This window comes from Aotus nancymaae, unplaced genomic scaffold, assembly GCF_030222135.1.
Source record: "Aotus nancymaae isolate 86718 unplaced genomic scaffold, 86718_ANA_hifiasm-v0.15.2.pri h1tg000041l, whole genome shotgun sequence".
Taxonomy (NCBI): Eukaryota; Metazoa; Chordata; class Mammalia; order Primates; family Aotidae; genus Aotus; species Aotus nancymaae.
In genome coordinates, this window is record NW_026988455.1 from 14,203,660 (window position 1) to 14,229,292 (window position 25,633).

Here is a 25,633-nt window from a genome sequence, read left to right on the forward strand (position 1 = left end):
TCCATGTGGTAGATTGATACCTGAATAGCTGTAACTATTTCCCTCTCAGTATCTGGGCCCACATGCAATATGACTTTGCAACTCATCCCCTCAAAGGGTAGAAACTATTTCTTCACCCCCTCCAACGTAGGCTAGCCTTATAATTGGTTTTGACCAATAGAATGTGGTGGAAGTGATGGTGTTACCAGAAAGGGGTCCCAGTCCAGACTCCAAAAGAGGGTTCTTGGATTTTGTGCAAGAAAGAATTTGATGTGAGTCCGTAAAATGAAAGCAAGCTTATTAAGAAAGAAAAGAATGGCTACTCCATAGGCAGAGCAGTGGCATAGGTTGCTTGACTGAGTAAATTTATGGTTATTTCTTGATTATATGCTAAACAAGGAATGGATTATTCATGAGTTTTCCAAGAAAGGGGCAGGCAATTGCTGGAACTGAGGGTTCCTTTCCCTTTTAGACTATATAGGGTAACTCAGACATTGTCATGGCATTTGTAAACTGATGGCGCTAATGGGAGTGTCTTTCAGTGTGCTAACACATTATAATTAAAGTATAATGAGCAGTGACAACGACCAGAGGTTACTTTCATCCCAATCTTGGTTTTGGTGGGTTTTTGCTGGCATCTGACCACATTCTGTTTTATCAGCAAGGTCTTTATGACCTTTGTGGTACCAGTCCTGCCAACTTTCTATAGCATCCTTGGACTGAGAATGCCTAACCTCCTAGGAATGCAGCCCAGTAGGTCTCATCCTCACTTTACCCAGCCCCTTTCCAAGATGGAGAAACTAACAATAGTGTGTCCGTTCTAAGCCTAGTCATCAAGAGGCCTTGAAAACTTAGCTCTTCCTCTCTCTTTCTCTCTTTCTCTCTGAACCCTGCACAACCCCATGGGGTCACACTCAGGCCAACCTGTTCAGTGATGAGAAATGAGGCCTGTTGACTCCTGTTACCCTGGTTGATGGCCACACAACACCAGACATGTGTGTGGGGCCTTCTTTGATCAGCCAGCCTGTAATCCAACCACTGGCTAACCAAAGGCCTGAGAAGGCCCAGGAGAGATTAAACTGAGCCTGGCCTAGATTGTCAGAACTTTCTAGCTGATCTTAGATACATGAGGAAAAAACAAATGATTACTTGTTTTAAGTCTCTGATTTGTATCCATTGAAATACAAGAAAAAGTCTCTGAGTTTTGCATGGTTGTTACACAGTAAGAGCTAACTGCTATTAGGAGAGTATCCTGATGTGAGTGTTTTGACTAGTAGAAAATTCTGTTCTATTAAAATAAAGACATTATAAATTAGAAACAAAAACCTGAGCATTCTAGTATGTGTTTTAGGATCTTATAAGTCAGCTGGCATGAAAGTTTTGGAGAATATGAGTAACTCTGAATAGGTGGACAGAGCTAAATTTCTGGCTTTCAAGATAGACCATCAGAGCCTAGACAAAGGACTTTCAAATCACTCCACCTGGAATTGCGAGCATTAGCATGATGAGACTGCCATTCAGATCTACTGTGAATAAAATGTCTTAAAGTTTAAGTCACCAATTCCCCATTACCTCTTAGTTTTCATGACAGAGGGTGGTTTTCTCTTAGAGCATCTTTAATTTCTCCTGCATTGCTTCACACCTGCTAGCTGCTGTGAGTTCTCTAACAGTTCCTTTCTTAACCTGTGTCTTCCATGCTGTTGGTCTGTGTCTCACCACCTCTCCTCAGGGAAATGAAGAGGGGTTATACCCAAAAGTACCTGTCATAAGGCAAGCTGGAGAATAGCAACTTTTAACTGCCTTCTTCCATGCTTTCTGTGACCAGTTCTGACCTCCTTATATTTTCGTTTGAGTTTTGCCCTCAGTTTTGTTGTGAGGAATTTGGCTGGGCTTAATGCTTGTGGCAGAGGGAGAGGCACAGGTAGGCCTGGTCCCGCTCTCCTGTGAGAAGCCAGTGTATCTTATGCTGTGGCTGAGTCTCATTATGGCCATTGCTGCTGGGCTGGCAGATCATTTGAAAGCAGAATGGAGGCCTCTGGGATTCACTAATGACACCTGGGGAGATGGAACAGGAGTTTACTGTCTTGGGGCATCATTGTGAAAGTGTGCCTGCCTGTGTCCTGCAAGAAATGACAGATTTCTTTCCTCTCATAAATGCTAAGAGTAGAACCAGAATTCTTGGGATATCCATACAGGAAAATAAGCAGGATTTAAGATTTTTAAGATTCGGTTTATAAAAGTATAGAGTCTCCAGTGAGAATTCCAAAAGTGCAGTAGGGGAAGGAGAGGAACAAGGGCTGAAATACTACCTGTTGGGTACCGGGTTCGCTACTTGGGCGATCATTAGAAACCAAAATCTCAGCATCGCATAATATACCCATGTAACAAACCCCCTAAATCTAAAATTTAAAAAATAAAGCTTTAAAAATAAAAAAGCAAAAAGAAATCACTGAAAATTTTATTGGTGTACTTTTAACCAAAGTTAAAAGTTTTAAGTGTCCAAAATTGCATTATTTCAATAGGTAATCCCTATTAAAAATAAAAATGAAAAAATAAGATATCTAGAAACTTTGAGGATATTTTTGTGACCCCACACTTTTTCCTTTTCAGAAATGAAAGAGAGCACTAGAGCAAAATGAATCCTGGAACGGGAATGGAATGCCTGGATTTGGAAGACCCAGTGTAAGGAAGCGTCACAGTTGGGAAGCATCCTGGCCATGCCATGGTAAAGGTATGCCTCATGGCAAGTTATTTAGCTTTTCTGAGATTTCATGAAGTGAGAATGGTATTAAATTTGTCACAGGATTAAGTAACTTAAACATATGTAATTCCTAGCCTGAAACCTGGAGCAACTAACTTGATAAATGTTAGTCCTCTTTTTGCCTTTTCTGACTTTTTGTTTTATTATTGTTTGCTTGCTTGTAGATGTATTTTTTAATGCTATAGAACAAAGAATGAGTTTTTAGAAAGCAAGACGACATTTATACAAAAGTCCTTAAGCTGCATTTTTTACCTAATAATTTCCTTTATGTAAATGTGTGCTAAAATAATGGTTGAAACAAAAAAACACAGAGCTATAGACATGGCAATCCATCATTGCTTCAAATATGTCCTTCCTGGACATTTTGCCATTTGCCTTATTTTAAAAAGCACATACTTTCTTCATCCTTATTTTTAAAAATCATTTATTTGTGTTATTTGCGTCTTATTTTCCTATTAATGTTTTGATACAGTCAGATTATTTCCTTCTTCAAATCATTAAAAAAAAATAGACCAGTTAAGCCCCCTGGGCCTAACATGAATCACTGCCTTCTAAAAAAAAAAAAAAAATGTCAAACAGTCTTATTTCTTTAATCTATGCAGACATTTTTTCCAGGAGAAGCCAAATGCTGGATTGTAACTCATTTTGTGTGTTCATGCATCTATGGAGAGATATTTCTTAGTAATAACTATGCCAATCTTTCATAATGTTTAGTCAAAGCAGAGTACACTGAGAAAACGGTCAAAAAAGCCCTCAAAGTAGAGGAAAGAGAATTTGTCTTGACTGGTTATACAGTCTTGAAGTGGAAAGTTTGTGAAAAATCTCCTAATTGCCTGACTAACCGCCATTATCTGCTTTGTATGCTTGCTTCCTGCTTGCTAACTAGGAAGTCCCTGGAGAAACTGCCACGTTGCCTAAAACCTTTAGTTACTCCCCCCTGCCCCAACCTATAAAAGCTATGTGCTGTTCCAGGCCGGGGTCCAAACCTTTGGGTACGAACCCTTCTGGGCTCACTGGAGGGAAACTGTGTTCCTCCAACCCTCTGAGTGCCGTTTGGGTTTCTTGTCAGGTGAAATTCTTCCACAACAGGCTCATCCTTATATTAGATTCTTCCAAAATGGGTTGCTTTGACAAAATACCCTAAGTAAGCTTTTTAATCTTCCATTTTCTGAACATGAAACTGAAGCCCCAGTATTTCAAATGGCTTGAAATATGGACCATGAATTTGAACAAAGGGCTGCTTGACTTTAAAATCTATATTCTTGTTTCTATTCCCAGCTGCCTCCAAGGCAGTGATTCTTACCCTTGGCTACACATTGGAATCATCTGGGAAGCTTAAAAAAAAAAAACAATGCCTGCGACGTGGGGAAGATGGGTGAACAGGAACAGCTCTGGTCTGCAGCTCCCAGGAGGATCAAAACAGAAGGCATTTATAAAGTTTATAGGGTATTCAAATAGGAAGAGAGGAAGTCAAATTGCCTCTGTTGCAGATGACTTGATTGTATATTTAGAAAACCCCATCATCTCAGCCCAAAATCTCCTTAAGCTGATCAACTTCAGCAAAGTCTCAGGATACAAAATTAATGCGCAAAAATCACAAGCATTCCTATACACCAACAATGGACAAACAGAGAACCAAATCATGAGCAAAATCCCATTCATAATTGCTACAAAGAGAATAAAATGCCTAGGAATTCAGCTTATAAGGGATATGAAGGATCTCTTCAAGGAGAACCACAAACCATTGCTCAAGGAAATGAGAGAGGACAGAAAAAAATGGAAAAAAGTTCCATGCTCATGGTTAGGAAGAATCAATATCACGAAAATGGCCATACTGCCCAAAGTAATTTACAGATTCAATGCTGTCCCCATCGAGCTACCATTAACTTTCTTTACAGAATTAGAAAAAACTAGTTTAAATTTCATATGGAACCAAAAAAGAGCCCACATAGCCAAGACAATTCTAAGCAAAAGGAACAAAGCTGGAGGCATCACACTACCTGACTTCAAACTATAGTACAAGGCTACAGTAACGAAAATAGCATGGTTCTGGTACCAAAACAGAGATATAGACCAATAGAACAGAACAGAGGCCTCAGAAATAATGCTGCACATCTAAAACCATCTAATCTTTGACAAACCTGACAAAAATAAGCAATAGGAAAAGGATTTCCTCTTTAATAAATGGTGTTGGGAAAATGGGCTAGCCATATGCAGAAAATGGAAACTGGACCCTTTCCTTATACCTTATATAGAAATTAACTCAAGATGGATTAAAGACTTAAACATAAGACCTAAAATCATGAAAACCCTAGGCAATACCATTCAGGACATAGGCATGGGCAAAAACTTCATGACTAAAGCACCAAGAGCAGTGGCAACAAAAGCCAAAATTGACAAATGGGACCTAATTAAACTAAAGAGCTTCTGCACAGCAAAAGAAACTATCATCAGAGTGAACAGGCAACCTACAGAATGGGAGAAAATTTTTGCAATCTATCCATCTGACAAAGGGCTAATATCCAGAATCTATAAGGAACTTAAACAAATTTACAAGAAAGAAACAAACAACCCAATCAAAAAGTGGGTGAAGGATATGAACAGACACTTCTCAGAAGGCATTTTTGCAGCCAAAAACATGAGAAAAGGCTCCTCATTACTGGTCATTAGAGAAATGTAAATCAAAACCACAATGAGATACCATCTCATGCCAGTTACAATGGCGATCACTAAATAATCAGGAAATGAGATGCTGGAGAGGATGGAGAGAAATAGGAATGCTTTATATTGTTGGTGGGAGTATAAATGCGTTCATCCATTGTGGAAGACCATGTGGTGTTTCCTCAAGGATCTAGAATCAGAAATACCATTTGACCCAGCAATCCATTATTGGCTGTATACCTAAAGGATTATAAATAATTCTATAAAGACACATGCACACGTATGTTTACTGCAGCACTGTTCACAATAGCAAAGACTTGGAACCAACCCAAATGTCTATCAGTGATAGACTAGATAAAGAAAATGTGGCACATATACACCATGGAATACTATGCAGCCATAAAAAAAGATGAGTTCATGTCCTTTGCAGGGACATGGATGAAGCTGGAAACCATCATACTCAGCAAACTAACACAGGAACAGAAAACCAAACACTGTATGTTCTCACTCATAAGTGGTTGTTGAACAATGAGAACCCGTGGACACAGGGAGGGGAACATCACACACCGGGGCCAGGGCATGGAGGGCTTTGGGAGGGATAGCATTAGGAGAAATACCTAATGTAGATGATGGATTAATGGATGCAGCAAACCACCATGGCACGTGTATATGTATGTAACAAACCTGCACATTCTGCACATGTATCCCAGAACTTAAAGTATAATAAAAAATAACAATTCCCATCATAATACTAAATAAGGAGAACAAAATTGGAGGAGTCACACTACCCGACTTCAAGACTTACTATAAGGTTTCCGTAATTGAGATAGTATTACACTGGTGAACGGATAGGAACATAGGTCAATGCAGTGGAATAGAGGGCCCAGAAATAGACACATCCAAATATATTCAATTGATCTTTGGCAAAGAGCAAAGGCAATTCAGTGGAGAAAGGATAAGCTTTTCTACAAATGGTGCTGGCACAACTGAAAGTCTGTATGTACAAAGAAAACGAACCTAGATACAGACCTTACACTTTCACAAAAGTTAACTCAACATGGATCATACATCTAAATGCAATATACAAAACTGTAAAAGTGTTAGAAGAAGACATAGGAGAAGAGCTATGTGACCATGGTTTGATAATGAGCTTCTGGATATGTGACCTAAAGCATGATTTATGAAAGAAAAAATTGATAAGCTGGACGTTATTAAAATTAAACATTTATGTTCTGTGAATGACACTGTTAAGAAAACCAAAAGCTAAACCACAGACTGGGAGAAAATATTTGCAAAACATATATCTGATAAAGTGCTTGTATCTGAAATGTACAAAAAACTCTTAAAACTCAACAATAAGAAAGCAATCAAATTTTAAAATGGTCAACTGAACAGATACCTCACCTGAGAAGATATACAGATGAAAAATTAGCATGTGAGAAGACATTCAACATCATTTATGATTAGGGAATTGCAAATTCCAATAATGAAATACCATTACATATCAATCAAAATGACTAAAATTTTAAAAAAACTGACAACATCAATTGCTGACAAAGATGTGGAGAAACAGAAAGTCCCATTCATTGCTGGTGAGAATGCAAAACAGTACAGCCACTTGGGAAGACAGTTGGGCAATTTCTTACAAAGCTTAACATAGTCTTACCATACTGTCTAGTAATCAAATACATTTACTGATTTGAAAACTAAGTTGTGGACTTGAAAACTTATATCCATACAAAACCTGCATGTGAATGTTTATGGTAGTTTTATTCGTAATTGCTAAAACTGGAAGCAACCAAGATGTCCTTCAGTAGGTGATGGACAAACTGTGGTACATCTATGCAATGGACTATTATTCAGCAATAAAAGAAAATGAACTATCAAGCCAAAAATAGACATGGATGGATCTTACATACATCTTGCTAAGTGGAAGAAGCCAGTATGTTAAGGCTACACATTATATGATTCAAAGTCAATGACATTCTGAAAAAGGCAAAACTATAGAGATAATAGAAACATTAGTGATTCCCAGGAGCTTAGAGAAAGGGGGAGAGGGTTGAATAAGGGAAGCATAGGGGATGTTTAGGACAATTAAACTATTCTATATTAATACTGTAATCATGGTTATATAACTTTATGCATTTGTCAAAACCTATAGAACTTTATCACATGAAGAGTGAACTTTAATGTATGCAAATCTTTAACAAATCATTTAAGGGATTGGAGGATTCAAGGATGAAATGCAAAATTATGACAAAACACGCTAACTGTATCACAGATGTATTAAAAACAACCTCACTGAAAAATATGAAGGAAAACTGGTGCTGACCTAAACAACTTTAGAAATCAATGGAGTCTATAAGACTGAAGGCTATAAAGGAGCCTGTAACATAAGCATTTTACTCTAGCTGATAAAGTTGCTTCCTGTGGAAGTACAGGTTAGCAATTCTGACACTGCTATACATGCACACCGGAATAGAGCAATTAAGTGAATAGATGGACAATGGTGAGAGCCAAGTGTCTCACTGTTGGTGTGAAAGGTTACAGATAAGCAAAAGGAGGCTGGAATCATCTACGAGGTAATGGATTAGAATTGGAGATACCATATCAACTCCTATTAGCTTAATGTAGATATTGATGATTACATATAGAAACATGTACAGATATATGTATTTTTATATATAGGTTAGTGTACACACACATATTTCCTTGCTCTGCCAGCTGAGAGGGCCTAGAATTAATGACACCCCAGCAGCAATGAGTATACCTAGCACCAGGATCTTGGTTTCTAATATTATTCTCCAACTAAATGAACCACAGCTTGGATGACTGGCTGATTCTAGGATGAGAGAAGACAATATAGAAGGTGTGCATGGAGCATCTTGTATGCCAAAAAGTAAGGAAGTTCCAGGAAAAACAAACTCACACACATGCACACACACAAAACAATGGGGATATGTCAAAGGGTCATGGAGCCAACTGCAAGAACTACCAGTGGCCAAAGTTGGAACATTTGAGCAACGAAATAAATACAGTACTTTAGTATCGACTTGAAACCCAAAACATAAAATAAATATATATGCATCCATGCATATGTGATGTGAATACATTATTGAATAAATAAATAAATGGAGAATAGGAAAATTTCCTGTGCTAAATAATTCTGATTTATGTGGATATTCTGCTCTCAAGAAAGTAGAACATAACTCTCCCATTCCTTAAGTGTGGGTTAAACATAGTCATTTTATTCCAAAGAGTACAATATGGAAAGGGGGAAAAAAGAGTAACTTTATACTACAGAAACCTGACATACATTACTTTAGCCAGGTGATCAAGGTCAACATCAATGTCATGTTGATAGTATGTGCCCTTGATCAGATGTGATGAGAATGGCACTTTAATTCTATGGTGTTCTTCACAAAAGCACATAATCTCAATCTAATCATGAGAAAAACATCAGACAAACCCCAACTGAGAGACATTCTGCAAAATATCTGATCAGTATTTCTCAAAAAAGTCAAGGGCATCAGAAACAAGGAAAATCTGAGAACTGTTACAGCCAAGAAGAACCTAAGGACACATGAAAACACATAAATGTAATGGGGTATTCTGGATGGAATCTTGGAAAAAGAAAAAGGATATTAGGGAAAATCTAAAGACATGTAAATAAAATATAGACTTTAGCTAATGGTAATATATCAGCATTGGTTCATTAACTGCAGGAAATGTGCCAGGCTCATATAAGGTATTATTAATAGGCAAAACTTGATGTGGTATATATGGAAACTTTCTGTATTACCTTTGCAGTTTTTCTGTAAACCTAAAACTGTTCTAAAATAAAGCATTTATTTAAAGAAATATATATAATGCCTGAGTACCACCCCAGAAATACTGACTTACTTGATCTGAGGTGTGTCCTGATCCTTGGGACTTTTAAACACCTCCCAGGTGGTTCTAATTTGTCTCCAGCAAACCACTACTCTTTCTTCCTTCTGCTCTTTTGTTTAATTATAGTAAATGCTCTGACTTTATCCCTGATAAAAATAGCAGTGTGCCTTAATGATTTTTGTTGTTTGAATGCAGCAGTTCTTTAAATGTACAGCCAGTGATATGGAACCTACTGATATTTCTCATTAAATAGAAAATCTTGTCCAAGAAGCTTAAAATGCCTTAAAGAGTTTAGGTAAAGAGACAGTGAAGGGCAGATTACGCTAAATATATTGTCGGTTTAAATCTGTACATGGTAGAAATACCTTTATTTTCTCTCTGCCATGCTATCCCATATGTACTTGGAGATGAGATATCTCCTAAACTTTAGGTGCAAAGCGTTTAGTTTTAATTAGGTAGTAGATTTATTCTCCAGAATTTGATTGTGACAAATGAGATAAAAGCGTTACCTGCTGGTAAATAAAGCATAAAGGTTCAGGAACCACAAACTGAAACAAGCCGTCTATTTTTCTCCTGCAGGGAAGCTGGCAGCCTGGGCTCCTGGAGATTGTATCTGGTGCTGGAGAAGACTGGCTCCCACAGTCAGTGAGAAAGAAATTTTACTTACCCAGCACCCAGATGAACTTTGGTGAGGAGAGGAGGTGGAGAGGTCAAGGAGCCTTGCTTTTTCACTTGCAATTATGGCACTTCCTTTGGAAATGGTAAGACTATATTTTTAGACTTACACTATTAACTTAAAATCCTAATAGGTCAGGAAGATGGCTTTATGCACATTAAGGCATGCAAAAGATTTATTTTTCCTATCATTTTTCTTCCTCAAATAGTCATTAGTAGGAATTCTTGCTTTTTGTTAACACCTGTAAGAATATTAACAGACCAGAAAACATTTGTTGATTGGGTGTTACACTATGTTGGCACTGAAGTAGAAATTTTAAAGGTTAAAAATATGTAACAGTGGCTTTTTATTCATTCATCCAAGCAATATTTACTTGAATGCATATCATGCATCAGGCTTCTGCTAGGTACTGGAGATTTTAAAAAATAATAAAGCAAACCAAAGAAACTAAGTGAGATCGGGTCTCCTTTCTTAAGTTGTCCTCAGTCTAAAACCTTATTGTTTAGGTCAGTGGTTCTCAATCCAGGGTGATTTTGCCCCCCAGAGGACGTTTGACAGTTTCCTGGAGAAATACTCAACTACTGCTACTGGGAGGGATGGGGGATGCTATGGAATCTAATGAGTAGAAGCCAGCAATGCTGCTAAACATCCTATAAAATACCATTCAGCCCCCAACAATTGGATTATCAGACCCAAATGTCAATAGTGTCGAAGTTGAGAAATCTGCAAACCCACTGGGCTCTTCCTTAAACAGAGAGCACATTCACCATGTGTGAATTAAACAAAGCAAGCTTTAAAGCCACCTTCTGCCCTCCTTCTACCAGGTGGGTTTGGAATATTGAAGGGTCCCTCCCTAGCTCAGGGGAGAGTAAATGTTATCGTCATTTATAACATTTATTCTTGTTATACCCCCCGGTCTCTCAGGTGGGGTATGGTGGTGGCACTGTTCAGCAGAAGGTCAGCAATTCTGTCATCAGCCCAGGCCAGAGACATGTCCTGTTAAATAAGTCTGCCCCAGAGAGAGGACGTGAGATGTTTCCTCTTTGTTGGGAGCAGCCAAGCTTCTATATTCAAGGCCAGTTAAGTGCAAATCCTTTCAAAGCGTATTACTGAAAGATAATGACAGTCTTATAATTTAAGCGTAATATTTGCACCTAAATTGAAACTACCATCAAAATTTTGCATTGTTTTACTTCTGTGTAAGTACTAACTGCAAAGTCTGAAAGGAAGAAGTAACCTTACAATCATGCTGTTCAGTGTAGCTACTAGCCACATGCCGCTGTTTAAATTAGTTGACATTAAATAAAATTTAAAATTTTATTCTTCAGTGGCACTAGTCACATTGTAAGTGTCCACTAGCCATGTGACTACTGGCTACTGAATTGGACGGTGTGGGTACAGGACATTTCCATCATCACAGGAAGTTCTGTTGGACAACATTGTCCTAGAGGGCTCCATTTTGAAGGATCCTTATCAATATGCACAGTTATTTCTAAAAAAAAGGCTTGTTTCCTAGCAGCTGAGGCACTGGGGCAATACTTTGCATTCTCTCATGATTGTCTGTTAGAAAGGCACAGATATGTTCTGCTGGGGGGACCATCTCTCTTCAGACATGGAATTTTTGTGAAGGGTTTATGTAATGGATGTGGGATAATGTGTCAGATGATTGAAACTATGATTTTCCAGAAGATATAACAATGTAAAATTCAAATAGGTGACTCCTGTAAGACATTTCTGATCTAAGTCAAGTGTGGATTGTTAAATATTAATTCCATTAAAGTATGTCAGCAGGGAATTAAGATATGTGACCCAAATGTATTTCTTTTTAGTAGCTGAGTGTAATAGAGAAGTAGTGCTCAGTGGATCTCAACTGAAGAAGAGGTGGGTTAAAGGGAGGAGGGGAGCTGCAGAATATTTGGAAAAGATTCTCCATGTTATTCTAATGTACCTAATCCAGATAAGTATAGTTTAGAGATATGGAAAGGATAATTGATTTACCTTTTACTGCTGTATGATTGGGGGAGGGGGAAAGGGTGTGGCTTTTAAAAGTCCCTCCCTTTAGAAATTTTGATTAAGTACAACTTTTAGTGGGGCCTAGACATCCAGTCCATTCTCTCTTGCTGTCTTTCCTTCCAGTGACCCACCTGTCAACCCCTCCCTACCTGGTTATTTAGGATGATCAACTGGCTTTAGAACAATGGCCTTAGGCAGTTTTTTCCAGTATCAAGAGTCTCCAGCAAACTTTTGCAAGCTGTATATCACAATCTATTCTTGGCTGCATTTTTTTGGTCAGTGCCTGAAGTGCTGATATGTGTGCTTACTGATCAAAGCAAGTGTCTCATGCACAGAGGATGCGTTAGCCAGAGAGGGCACTCAGAAGAAATTCAGGAATCCATTTAGTATTGTTGCTCAGGGTGAAAGGTACCCCACTTCCACAGAGAGGTGGTCTATGAGTGTGTGAGCAAGGCTAAAACCATTCTCCTAAAGGACCTGTTCAAGCCATTGAATAACTATTCAGGTAGAGGACCCAGAGTTTGGTCATAAAGCTTTGCCCATTTTTGTTAGTGTTAGAAGGCCATTACTAGCCATATGGAAACCTATCAGTCCATTAGAATGACACCTTGCTCAGCTGATAGGTACAAAACGTCAACACTCTTCCCTCTTACCCCTACTTAAATCTTGAAATTTCACATCAAATTTTCAAGATATGTTAGTCCTGAATGAGTTGATGTTTTTTACTTTCATTTTCTCAAGTTGATTTAGAATAGCTTTACTACGTTCTTTGTTTTCCTCATTTCTGGTTTCACATTTTCTCCTGGTAGAAATCTACTTTTCTCCCATAATATGTAAAATGTTGATCACTTAGAGTTTTTAAAGAATAAGGTGGAACTCACATCATTGCATAACTATCTTTGGTGGCATGATGTCCAACATATGACATTAGGGAAAAAAATCCCACCACCCCCAGAAAATGTCCAACCTTAGCTTCCTCCTCCTTTTAAGGACATAAGAGCCTGGTGGTTGATGATAGAAGAGATGAAACTGTGAAGAGACTGAAGAAACTAGTTCATCAATGGTTGAGATTCCATTTCTAAAACATCTTAGTGTATATTTTTTCTTTTAGTCTGCCTATGCCTATGCCTGGGATGTCAAGAGCTATGAATTGCCCTAAGGTTCAGGGAGCCATTAAGGTTTGTCTTCTCAAGGTATTCAGCTAGAGGGGGATGTGGATCTTAAAATCATGTAGAATTTAGGCTTAACAGATTCATGAATACCTTGAAAAGAAGGCAGGAAAGAATGAAGAAAGAACACTAGAATGGCCTACTAAAGACTGCATCATCCATGAGTAAATATCGAGTGTCTGTTATGGGCCAGGCCCTGTGTAATATAATGTGTTGCTGTAACATGAGAAAAAATATATATTTGGTCTCTGTCCCAGTTTCTGGCACAGAGCTCCTAAAACCTTTGGAAATTCCTGAGTGATAAAGTGTCTTTTGCATGCTAATGAGGTGACTAAAGAGGGCAGTGCTAAGCTAGCTTCAGGATAAGGGTTGGTCACCAGAGGAGCCAACCACCTGATTAGAGGGTTAGAACTGTCAGCTCTGCACTGCCTTCTTCTGCACTCCAGAGAGGGGAGAGGGGCTGGAGATTGAGTTGAATCACCAATGGCCAATGATTTAGTAAATTGTGTCTGCGTGGTAATGATGGTTCCATAAAAACTCTGAAGCAATAAGGCTAAGGGAGCCTCCTGGTTGGTGAGTACATTGACATACGGGAGGGTGCTTACCCAGAAAGGGCATGGAAGAGCTGTGTCCCCTCCCTGCCCCAATACCTTGCCCTGTGCATCACTTCCATTTGGATGTTCCTGAATTGTATCCTTTATAATAAAAGTATAATTGAAAGTAGAGAGCTTTTCTGAGTTCTGTCAGTCATTCTAGCAAACTATTGAACCTGGGGAGAGGTTGTGGAAACCCCCAAATTTGTGGTAGACTGGGCAGAAGTACAGGTAGCCTAGAGACATCATGTACAGCTGGCATCTACAGTGAGGGCTTCTTATGGAACCGAACCCTTACTGTGTGGGGTCTAGGCTAACTCTGAGTAGCTAGTGTCTGAATCAAGTTGAATTGTTGCCACCTAGTTGGCTTCAGAGTGAGGCAGGAAAATGGGGTCTGGTGGCAGGGAACATAAGGCCAATTCACACTTCAGCTATGCCAGGAAATACCCTCTCCATAGGGTGTACGCTGAGTGAATGACTTTGTCACTTTACTTCATCTCTCCCTGTATGTAGGGCGTGCACCAAGTAACCAATGGAATCTTCTGGAGGGTATTTAAACTCCCAAAAATTCTGCAACAGGGCCTTTGAGCTCCTGTGCTCAGGCCAGCTCCCACACTGTGGAGTGTACTTTCATTTTTACTAAATTACTTCATTCCTTCCTTGCTTTATGCATTTTGACTAATGCTTTGTTCAAGCTGCCTAGAACCTGGACACCCTCCACTGGAGGATGAATCAGATAATTTGTTGGTATTGGAATGACATAGCTGGGATTAAAATGGTGAAAAGGAGTAGACATCTTTCTACTCTCAAGATTTACAAATAGTATGCCAATGAGTTTGTTGGGGTTATTTAGCACTCTGCTGTATATTGTCCTATCACCCCCTCCAAATCTTCTCCCTCTGGTCTTTAGAGGTGACCCTCATAGAACACAGTAATGGACATTCTTCTTTCTGTCTGTAGTTGGGTTTGATCAATGGGGTGTCCTGGGAGGAAATTGAAGGGAGTCAGGTAAGTAAACTCAGGGTATTGATTCACCTCACTCACTCCTTGGAAGCCCACCTTGGGCGGTATCTCCTTTCTAGGCAGTCCTCTCAACATGACTTTCTCCTTCCCAGTCTGGCAACTCCTCCTTGTCTCCTTGTGCATAAGGGTGGTGTAAGCACTTCAGTTTCTAATCTTTAGTTTTTGCCTGCAAACCCTTGTGGTGCTATTACATCCTGTATACACCCTTGTAAAAAGTTTCTTATTAAATAAACCTTCTTTGAATTATCCTAAGATGAGTGTTCTGTCTCACTGAGATCCTGACTGATACAAGCATTATCCATTTAAATGTTGGATGTACGCTTGCAAAGTATGTTGAGTTTTGTTTTAGTATATTTGATGCTAAGCCAGCTGTTCAGCTACTTAAGAAGGTGACCCTGGTTTGTAATGATAAAATTGTATTATGGAGTAGGATGTTTATCTTCCTATTTCCTTTGGCAGGAAAGTATATATTCAATGAAGTACAAAGAAGGGGAGCTAGAACGTTAGTTCTGTTTTATAGCATTTAGAATTACAATTTCTGTTGCCAAAATGTTCCTCTTACCCATTATGATTCTGACATTAATACCATATTCCAGGCTTTGAAGATGCATTAATAGTTTGGGATTTTACCAAGATGATACATGCTGATGAGAGGTTGATAAATGTTGCAAAAAGTCCTTGTTATTAACTGTTTTATTGGTGAGATGGAACAGGATAGTAACACTCAGAAGTTTAACGGTTTTGCCTAAAACATGTTTCCTTTCATGAAAAACATTTGAATGAGAGAGAGCCCAGAAATGGGTTGTGAAGAGAGCACAAAATGTGTGCTTTTATTGTTTGCTTGACAGAGGTGGAAAACCACATCATGAAATTTACATTTGTTATTGATCTTTTTGCCTGAACCCACCCTAGCACCTCCATTAGCATCTGTTAGAAGTCAGTTTTTCCAGATGATGAATTTCTTTTAAAAAGAAATGAACTGTGAGTTTGTAGCCTTTGACAGGAGACTGCGAGCCTCCTTTCCTTCTTATTTTGCTTACTGAAGTCATTACTGAAATGTAAATTTGGGTAGCTAGATGGGATAATCAAAGCTGGTTTCAACCCGTCTATAATCCACTGATCTGTAGATTAGACGGAAAGCTTTTCTCAGAAGATGGTACTGGTGTGCATCTCAAGAGAATTGGAGAGAGGCTGCCTGCATAGTTGATCACTAACCTTTATAGATAAAAGCAATTTCAAAGACCATCTACCTGCTAATGCTATAGATGAGGAGACTGAGACCCTGAGATATTAAAAGACTTACCCAGGAACACAGCTGTATTAGTTTGTCAGGGTTGCCGTAACAAAGTATCACACAAACTGGGTGACTTAAGCAACAGGACTTTACTGTTTCACGGTTCTGGAGACAGAGCATCCACAAGTCAAGGGGTTGGCACGGGGGTTCCTTCTGAGGGCTGTGAGGAAAGGGTGTGTTCCAGGGCTCTCTCTTTGGCTTGTAGATGGCCATCTTCTCCCTGTGTCTCTTCACATTATCCTCCCTCTTTGCATGTTTGTATTCAAATTTCCTCTTCTTAGAAGGACACCAGTCATATTGGATTAGGGCTTACTCTAATAACCTTATTTTAACTTGATTGCCCCTGTAAAGACCCTCTCTTTCAAAGAAGATCACATTCTGAGTACTGAGGGTTAGGACTTCAACATATGAATTTTATGGTGGACGCAGTCCAACCTCTAAGCACATCAACTGTCTGGAAACTGACTAGAATCTTGGTCCTCTGAGGCTCTTGTTCATTTTTTTCCTATTAAATGACTATGCCTTTTAATATTCTTGTTCCCGTTACTACAGAGACCATTCCCTCTTTCACAGACCTAAGAGACAGGCGTGTGGTTAAAACATCAACTTTTCTCAGACACATCAAATGATTCCATTTAGGGGAATATAAGGCCAAAGTAAATTTAGAGAAGTCATGATCCTTATTACTATAACCTGAACATACTCATTTTGGGGATAAAGATAAACAATGAATTTTTTTTTAAATGGCTGTTGATGTTGAACCTTTAGAGTTAGACATGAAATTCTCTCAGACTTATTTAATGAGTGCAGTTTATATTAAATTGTGATGATAAATGAGTTTGCTCAGTTATTCTTTTCTTTGACTTGATTTTCTCTACCCCTGAAAAATAGCCTTCCAGGGAAAGGAGCTTTCCTTTCTGGATGTTCTATGGATGAAGCTTTGGCAGGACCATTGTCAACCCAGGCATTTAATTCTCCTGAAATTATGTTGTCAGTTCAGGGATACTTGAAGCATATAAAGTTTAGGAGGCAATGGAATCAGTGCCAGATATTTAGGGATATGTTTGCATACAGGTAGGGAGGCTATTTTTATGTTGTTTACCAAGTGGTCTTTTCGGGAAGGTGAATCTAGGCAAGATAAATAAGGTTTTAATTCATGTCAGGTGACTGAGGTCAATGTAGCCTATCACCCTCACATCAACCAGAACTTCTTGGATTAAAGGTTGGAACAGAAGGAAAATAATAGGGTATTAAACTCTCCAGTAACGACTTCATTCTTCCCATTCTCACATGGCCTAAAATGCTTATTTTCAAGGAGGGGAACCTAATGCTGAGAGAAATAACATGATTAGTCCAAGAAAACAATATACTCCCACAATGTGCTTCTACCCCGTATAGCAGCTGTAATGCAGGACTCCGGCGCTGTGAGCTAAGTGGCAGTTCTAACTCTCTAGCAATATTTATTAGAGTATACCTTAGTTTGGGCCTTCCCTACTAAACCAAGTCACAGACTGTGTCTCTTGGTACTTAGAGGTAGTAGGTTTTAGGATGTACACCTGCACTCCTCCTCACCAGCAGTGTCTCCAAAGCCCATCCCTTAGATGATCAGCCTTTCATATATGTCAAGAAAAAAAACTTTGATTAAGTGATTAAACACATTTGGAAAATGCCACATACTGCATCCCTTTCTTAGATACTCATCACACATGTTAGAATATTGACAGCTTTGTAATGTCTGGCAATGCAAAAGCCATTTAACTGTCTTTAACCAGGTGTTTCCAAAAGTTATCTGATCACAGAACCATTTTTTCATGTAAAACCCGTAAGTCGCAGGCAACACATTTTGAGAAACCCTGTCTAAATTTTGCAGAAGTCGGAGAAAGACATACATTAACAAAGAATTTAGATCAGGTTTAGAGATGACAGAGCAAGAGATCTGTGAAGAGGTCCATATAGAACAGGTGAGTGATAATCCTTATCATCTGCCCCAAACATTCCTTGTGGCTATTAACAGGAAGGGAATCCTCAGCTGGGCTGGGCAGGCTTTTCACATTACCGTCTTTCCTCATTGTGGGGGTGTGGATGACTGTGTGAATGTATTTGTGTTTGACCTAGATAGTCAGGTGCTTTAGGAGAGAAAAAGAGCAACTGGGCTAATGATCAGAAGGTCTGGTGTGGTTTTGGCCTTTATCATGAACTTGTGATACGACATCTCAGCAGTCCCAGTGCTCCACTAGTTAGTGTGGATGCTGTTGTGCCACCTCCATCCGTCTGCACCACACAGGCCTTTAGTGTCCAAAGGCCTCTCTGTTCACTTGGGACCTCAGCAAATGCTGTCTGAAGGTGAAAAGGAAAAGGAGGATTTGGGGATTTTGTCAGGCTGATGACATAATGTCTGCAGTGTTCCGATCACCTCAGGAGGAGCAGAGGGTTTGGTGCAAAGGGCCCTGCTGTTCCTGAGGGAGGTGTGAATGACTGTCTGACACCCTATAAAACCATGCAGCACAGCCCGATAGAGCCACTCAGAATGTTTCTAGTTAGATGCTGCTATAACAAAGACCCTTTGTTTTAAAACAAAAGAAACCACCTTGAACTTGGTTCAGGAAAAGAATACATTTTTAGGGTAAGACACTTAAGCACCAGATAAAATTTAAAGAACTTAAACAACCATATCTCAGGAAGGTTCAGAAGTGCAACACTGCAGACTGCCTTTTTCTCTGTGTGTGTCTCAGCTGTAATTCTTGGCAAAGAGAATTGTATAGCCCCAATTACTGGTCGAATGCCCACTCTAGTTCATTTAGCTGTAGCATAGCTAACAGCCATGTCTCTCTCATTTTTCCTGTTAGAATCCCAATTTGTTCAGGAGAGTGTGACAATAGCTTGATATCAGGGAAGATAGATCCCACTCCAGTCCCAGAGGATGAATTGTGATAATCTAAATCGGTCATAGTAATCCCATTTCTCTTTATCAGTAATTGGTTGAAGGTGGCATTGTGACCTAGTTCTAATGTAGGAGACATAAATAGAAGTTAGTTGGATATGATTCTGGGAAAGCTTTTGTCTTTCTTATTAAAAGGAACAACAGATTTACCGGGCATGGCTTATTCTCCTTCTCTGGGATTCAGGTGTGATGCCTGGTGATTCAGCAGCCATCTTGTAACCATGATGTGACAAGTACGAGAGGAAAGCTGTGTGCTAAGAATAGAAAGTACAAAGGAGAAAGAGCCAAGGTCCCTGTACGGTTGAACTGCTGCACTGACACTGGATGGCATACCTCTTGATTTGTTCTTATTTGAGAAAAATGATAACCTATTTGTTGACATCACAGCATACTTCAATAGGTTCTTGCTATTGTTGTCTTTACCTGCAACCAAAAACATTCCTAAGTGAGAAAATTATATAGTAAAAATGTGGGTGCCAGGAGTCAACTCCTATGGCTCAGAGGATGATTCTCAGATCTTTAACGGGACAGAAGAAGATGAGATGGCACCTACCATGGTTAGCTATTCAAAAGTATCTACCAAAGCCACCCCAAAGTCTTGAAATCTCACCACTGCTTTAGAGCATGGAGAGAGAAACCCTGTTCTTCCCACTGCACAACTGTCCTAGATACAATTAACTAACTAATTCTACTGATTTTTACTACTCCCCATTATCTGCTTGACATTTTTCTAGGTACTGAGGATTGATTGGTGAAGACAGAGTGGATCTTGTCTCTGATTGAGCTCACATTCTAAAAGAGAAAATAGAAAATAACCATGAAAAACAAATGAATGGGACCACTTCAGTTATTGAAAAGGTCTATAAGTAATAGAAAACAGCGTGTTAGGATAGAGGATTGGGGAGGCTGTGTCCATGGAAGGCCTAGGAAAGTGATCTTTCAGTTGAAACTTGAGTTGCAGAAGGCAGCCAGCTGTGCACGGCTGAGGACCGAGCGTTTCAGGAGGGAATGGTCAAGCCAGGAATGAGCATGGCCTGCTGGAGACCCAGAATGAACTGTTAGTGGTGCCCACTGCACAGGGCCTGGAGAGGCTACCCATGCTCATCTCACGGTAACGTGCCAGTAACTCAGCCCACTGACATCATGATGAATCTCGATGCTGCTGACTGGGCTGCTTGTTGCGTAGGTGAACTGTCCCATCATCTGCTTGAGGCTGGCAGAGCTCAGGGGGTCAGACCACTGGGAGTGATCTATGCAGTGGAATCTCTGACCAGAGTGACTGATTCCCTCATGTTCTTTCCTTTTGAGAATGGATTCATTATTCCAAGCTGCAGCTCCTATGCTCTCCAGAGGACTGACTTCCCTTGGAATGGGGTCAGCCCTGCTCTGGAGGGACTGGGAGGGCATTCAGCTGGCACACAGCTTCTACGGGACCATGCTCCAGTTACCCCCTCAAGTTATGACTGCCCCTGTTGATATTGTCTAGTGCTTGAGAGTCCCCTCTGTAGAGACCTTGCAGAGAGTCAGGAAGCCTGCTAGGGCCCTGCGCTGGTCATACCTGACATCGGTTTCAAGTGATACTTACCAGTGAAGCAGTCATATGAGATCACGAGGCTAGAAGCTCCTTCCAAGCTCACAATGTCCTGCATTCCTCATGGGTCTGGCCTAACCCAGAACAAAAGTGTCAGTATGCTACCACCCCTCTTCTAACAAGTTGCCTACGAAATGGAACATCCACCCAGCTCTGGTAGACAATCCAGTTTTCTTTTTCTCTAACACTTGAACTTGTCGGCCATTGGAATCACTATAATTATATTAGATGTTAGATTTCCTATGTGAATGGTGGGATGTGAGGAATGCGATTGCTCACCTTAGAAGAGCGAAGTTGCCTAGAAGTGTCCGACCTGCCATTTAGAAACCCTGAGTTTGGTTTTCCTGGAACACAAAACTACAAAATACCAAAGTTGGAGGCAAACTTGGTAATTAATATCCATCCTCTTACAGATGAAAAAAAAAAAAAAGCATGACCTGACCAAAGTTAATAATAATACTACAAAGGAAGGCTCTTTGGGATTCCCATGTCCCTGTAATAGGTGTTAGAATTTGGTTGTAATGTGCTTTTTGACTTACAGAACAAAGAAAAAAAAAAAACCTTGCATGTCAACAATGTGTGCCATCAAAGTTCTCCATGCCTCTGCATGCCTCTGTGTGGTTTGATTCTCACCATCCAGCGTAGTGGGCATTATTTTTCTCATTTTACTCATAAGGAAAACAAGGCCCAGAAAGGTTAAGTCCATTCAGTTAGTAGGTGGCAATCCTGAACTCAAGCTTCAATCTTCTGCCTTTTATTCAGTATCATTTCCAAGTCCTTCTCCACTTTGATTCTCTGGGGGTTGAGGGCACAGCAGGAAATTAGCTATAATTTAGGGCAAGATATATAGCTCTGAAGAGTCTCTGCTTTATTCAGGAAGCAGATATTATGGATTGCTAGAAAATCTAAAGAAAGGATTCTGATTTTTAGTGACAGTGCCCTCACCTTCATTGGCATGTAAATACTTCCCTCTTGGAACCACTGTAGCTGCAGCAGGGGCCCCATGGCTGCTAACATAATGGTGCTGTCATCTCAGCAGCTGCTTCTCCTTATCTTAAATACCACCCAGGCATAGTGTGGCTCTGAAAAGCTCAAGCTGATAGAATCCAGTGGCTACTCCAATTCCTGATTCTGTCGCTTTAGATGACCTGAGCTACATTATTTAAACTTCCTATATCTCAGTTTTTCCATCTATAAAAGGGGCTAGTTATAGTACCTTTCTGAGAAGGTGAAGACTAAATGAGGTAAAAAAAAAAAAAAAAAAAAACTTAGGAGAGTAAAGTGCTCAATAAATATTAGTTGTTGCTGCTGCATTTGCTCTTGAGACAAGGAATTCTGTCACAGAGTTGAGTTTTCACCAGAAGTACAAAAGGAATATGTTCATAGTTCATGGACACAGTGGGCATGTCAGGGTGAGAGGTATCTGAAAGATAGAATCACATACAGTTTGCTTCTTAACCCTGGGGAATGATTGCTCTGGACCTTGAACTACAAGGGTTGTCTTCATTTTCTGCCAGTATCACCCCTCTGACCCCACCCCTGTCAACAAAGCAGAAGGTTTTAACTCACCCACTTGAAAAGCTAAAGCTGACCTGGAAGTTATGATTATGTATTTATTTAGTCTGAAAGAAGGAACAGAAATAAGAGTCTTTTATATAACTCAAAGAGTGTAAAGGAGCCAATGATAAAAACCATTGCCCTGAACTTTTCCAAAGCACCATAAATCTCTCTGTTATGATTCTCCAGTCGTTGCCAAGGTATCATTTGTCTTGTTGTTTTTGTCCTCAGATAGACCAAAACAAGCGTTAACGAACTTCCTCCTGTTGGTTTGTGTATCTGTGATCAAAGGCTATAAAAATGCTACTATTTCCAGTTACTCCCATCATCTAAAACACACCTGATGCTTGTTGTGTGGTTTCTCAGCAATATTCCGATTTTAATTTGATTGCTTTTTGTGTTTGTCTGTTTCCCTTTCAAAGCTGTTTTTTCCTCCCTTCCCTCCCTTCTGTGTTTCTTTCTCTCTCTGCTGATATTTTTGGCATGTTTAGATCATCTTTCCACTGACCTTTCCGTGGCTTAGCATTTTGTTGCAATGCAAAGTGAAGTTGGGAAACAGAGCCAAGTGACAAACTGTGAAGTAACAGCTCAGCCTTCACAAAGTAAATGTGCTTTGTGCTGTTTCTTGCCAGAGCAGATGTGGCCTCAGTGGACTGTGGGGAGCATCATCTCTCAGGTAAAAATAAATTACCAAGATTAGGACCAAATGATGCAAATCCTTTCATTTGCAAACAGATCATGAACTGGGAGTCATGCGGAAGGAAGACCAGACTGATAATCAGTTAGGATCCCACCCTCAGCTTAGTCCAGAATACTCTGCCAGTCAGCTCTTTGGCCGCAGGTGAGTGACTTTAAAAAATGTCAAATGTGCCAGTGTGTAAAATGAACTCACGTAGGTCCTGGACACAGGTGACATAGGAAGTTAATCAACAACAAAAAAAATATAATGAAATAACAAAACTCTGTGACCTACCACCCAGTCTCAGGCAATCCTAACATTTTGATGGGTTTGCTTTAGACGTAAAGTTCTTTGCAGACATCTTAATCCCCTTTCTTTTTCTTCCATCCCGAAGATAAACACTATCTTACATGCACATGCTTTCATACTTTTTTTGCATGCACATGCATCTTCCCACAATATGTACTGTCATTTTGCATGTTTTAAAATTTTAAATAAATGGAAACACACCACACATATTCTGCCACTTGCTTGTTATCTAATTTAGCATTCGATTTCAACAATTTAGCTCTAGTTTATTCATTTGAACTGCTTTGTTTCAGGAACAGACCACTATATAGTTATCTGTTTTCTGTTGGTGAACGCTTAGATTGCTTCTAATTTTACACTATTATAAACAATGCTTCAATGATTGTTCTTGTACATTTCCTTGTCCTAACATACAAAAGCTTCTCTACAATAGCATTTTTCAAAATGGTTTGTCCACACAGCTACATGGAAACCCAGCACATGCCTGTGCTACATTTATGTATGTGTATGCATATATGGAATAAAAGTTTCTCAGAATATTTACATTTATTTTCTACTTAATTCTAATTTTATTTATTTATTTTATTTTATTCTGAGATGGAGTCTCTCTCTGTTGCTCAGGCTGGAATGCAGTGGGGCAATCAGCTCACTGTAACCTCCGCCTCCCGGGTTCAAACCATTCTCCTACCTCAGCCTCCTGAGTAACTGGGATTACAGGTACGTGCCACCACGCCCAGCTAATTTTTGTGTTTTTAGTAGAGATGGGATTTCACCATGTTGGCTAGGCTGGTCTTGAACTCATGACCATAAGTGATCCACCTGCCTCGGTCTCCCAAAGTGCTGGGATTACAGGTGTCAGCCACTGCACCAGGACTATTTATTTATTTATTTTTGAGACAGTGTCTTGCTCTGTCACCCAGGCTGGAGTGCAGTGGTGCAATCATGGCTCACTGAAGACTCGATCTCCAGGACTCAAGCAATCCTCCCACTACAGCCTCCTGAGTAGCTGGGATTACCAGTGTGTGCCACCACACCCAGCTAATTTTTGTTGTTGCTGTTGTTTTGTTTTTTAATTATGGGGTTTTACCACGTTGCCCAGGCCGGTCTCAAACTCCTGCACTCAAGCAGTCCACATTCCACATGCCTCAGCCTTCCAAAATGCTGGGATTATAGGTGTGAGCCACTGCACTTAACCTCTAATTAATTCAGTTTAACCTGGAGTATTTCATACACCACTGTATGTAATTTAGGAAATTGATTTTATGGAATTTAGGGAAGTACTTTTATAACCCAGAGATGCATCTCCACTGGCAAGTTGAAAAACACTGTTCTGGGATACATACATAGATATGGACCTGCTGGGTCATAGGTTGTGCCCGTTTTCAAACTGATAAGCTTTTCTACATGAGTTCATTTTATGCATTTAAGTGGATATTTGTATTGTATTTAGCTAACATTCCACGTATTTCTAGATGAAGGTTTTCCAGGTTCTTTAGTTTGCCATATGGCTGGAAATGGAAGTCCTGTGTTAAGCTTTCTGGGTTTCAGTTTTTTCACCTGTCACAAGAAGCTGCACACACAAGAGGTAGTAGACCCTTCGGTATTTTGCAGACTCCTTTCTCTGTAGCCCTGGGGACAGTTCTGGGGTCTGCCACAGTGTGGGTAAGTTGCAAGGTAGAGGTAGACACAGGGAATGGGAGAAAATGAGTAGATGGAGTTCTGGGTCTTTTACCATAGTCCCTACCCAAGGAGCCCATTTTAATATTGATCCATTCTGTTTCCATTAGATTTAATTGACAAAAGGGTTGTATAGTCAAAAATATTCTTAAATGATGGATTTAGATGTCCTCGAAGGCTGTTTTCAGATCTAAACAAATGGAAATAATTTTTAAGTCTCTGAATCATTAAAAATTGCAGTCAGAGTTATAAAGTTTGATGGCTTATGGTATAGTTTTCTGAGTAGGGACTAGGCAAACAGTGTTTGTTTATGAGCACATCGGGAAGAGTCAATGTGCTCTTCCTACCGCTGGAGAGCGTGACTAGGATGGGATGCTTTCGGCATCCTCGAAGGAAAGGAGTTAGTCGTACTCTTGGGCTGGAGTTGCCCCTTTGAGGGCAAGCATTTCTGCTGTGTCATATGGCCTTCCTCTGCAGGAGGCTGCTTTAAAAAACTACTTCGTGTTCATTGTGTTTGTTTAATTCTGTGAATAAGGTTCTAATATGAATTTTTCTGAAATCCATTTCAGCCCAGCACACTGTTCCACATGCTTGCAATGAAACTCATTTGCTCAGCGGGGTACTCAGTTAAACCTCTATATTCATAGGGATGACATTTTATTATCATTTTAATGAAAATATTTGCTTCCTCCTGAGTTTATTTTTGCCTTCCCAATATAGTAAAAGCATTAAAAAAAAAAAAAAACCCAAAAGACAGGTAGTAACTTGGTAGTAAAGTGAATTAGGGATGGGCACATGTTAATTAATTTGTATGGGATC

General features: G+C 39.7%; 1 long non-coding RNA gene across 9 annotated transcripts in view; it reads left to right on the forward strand.

Moving 5' to 3' along the window:
• Positions 1–25,633, forward strand: part of LOC105718754 (uncharacterized) — a 197,541-nt gene that overhangs the window by 96,691 nt on the left and 75,217 nt on the right. For 7 of the 9 annotated variants that reach the window (XR_010336994.1, XR_010336990.1, XR_010336995.1 and 4 more), the window contains 3 exons: positions 2,590–2,710; positions 9,872–10,053; positions 22,885–22,990. This is a non-coding gene — a long non-coding RNA (uncharacterized LOC105718754). Of the gene's footprint in view, positions 1–2,589; positions 2,711–9,871; positions 10,054–22,884; positions 22,991–23,734; positions 23,855–25,633 lie in introns of all 9 variants that reach the window. The other 2 variants (XR_010336993.1, XR_010336992.1) reach the window with 2 other exon arrangements.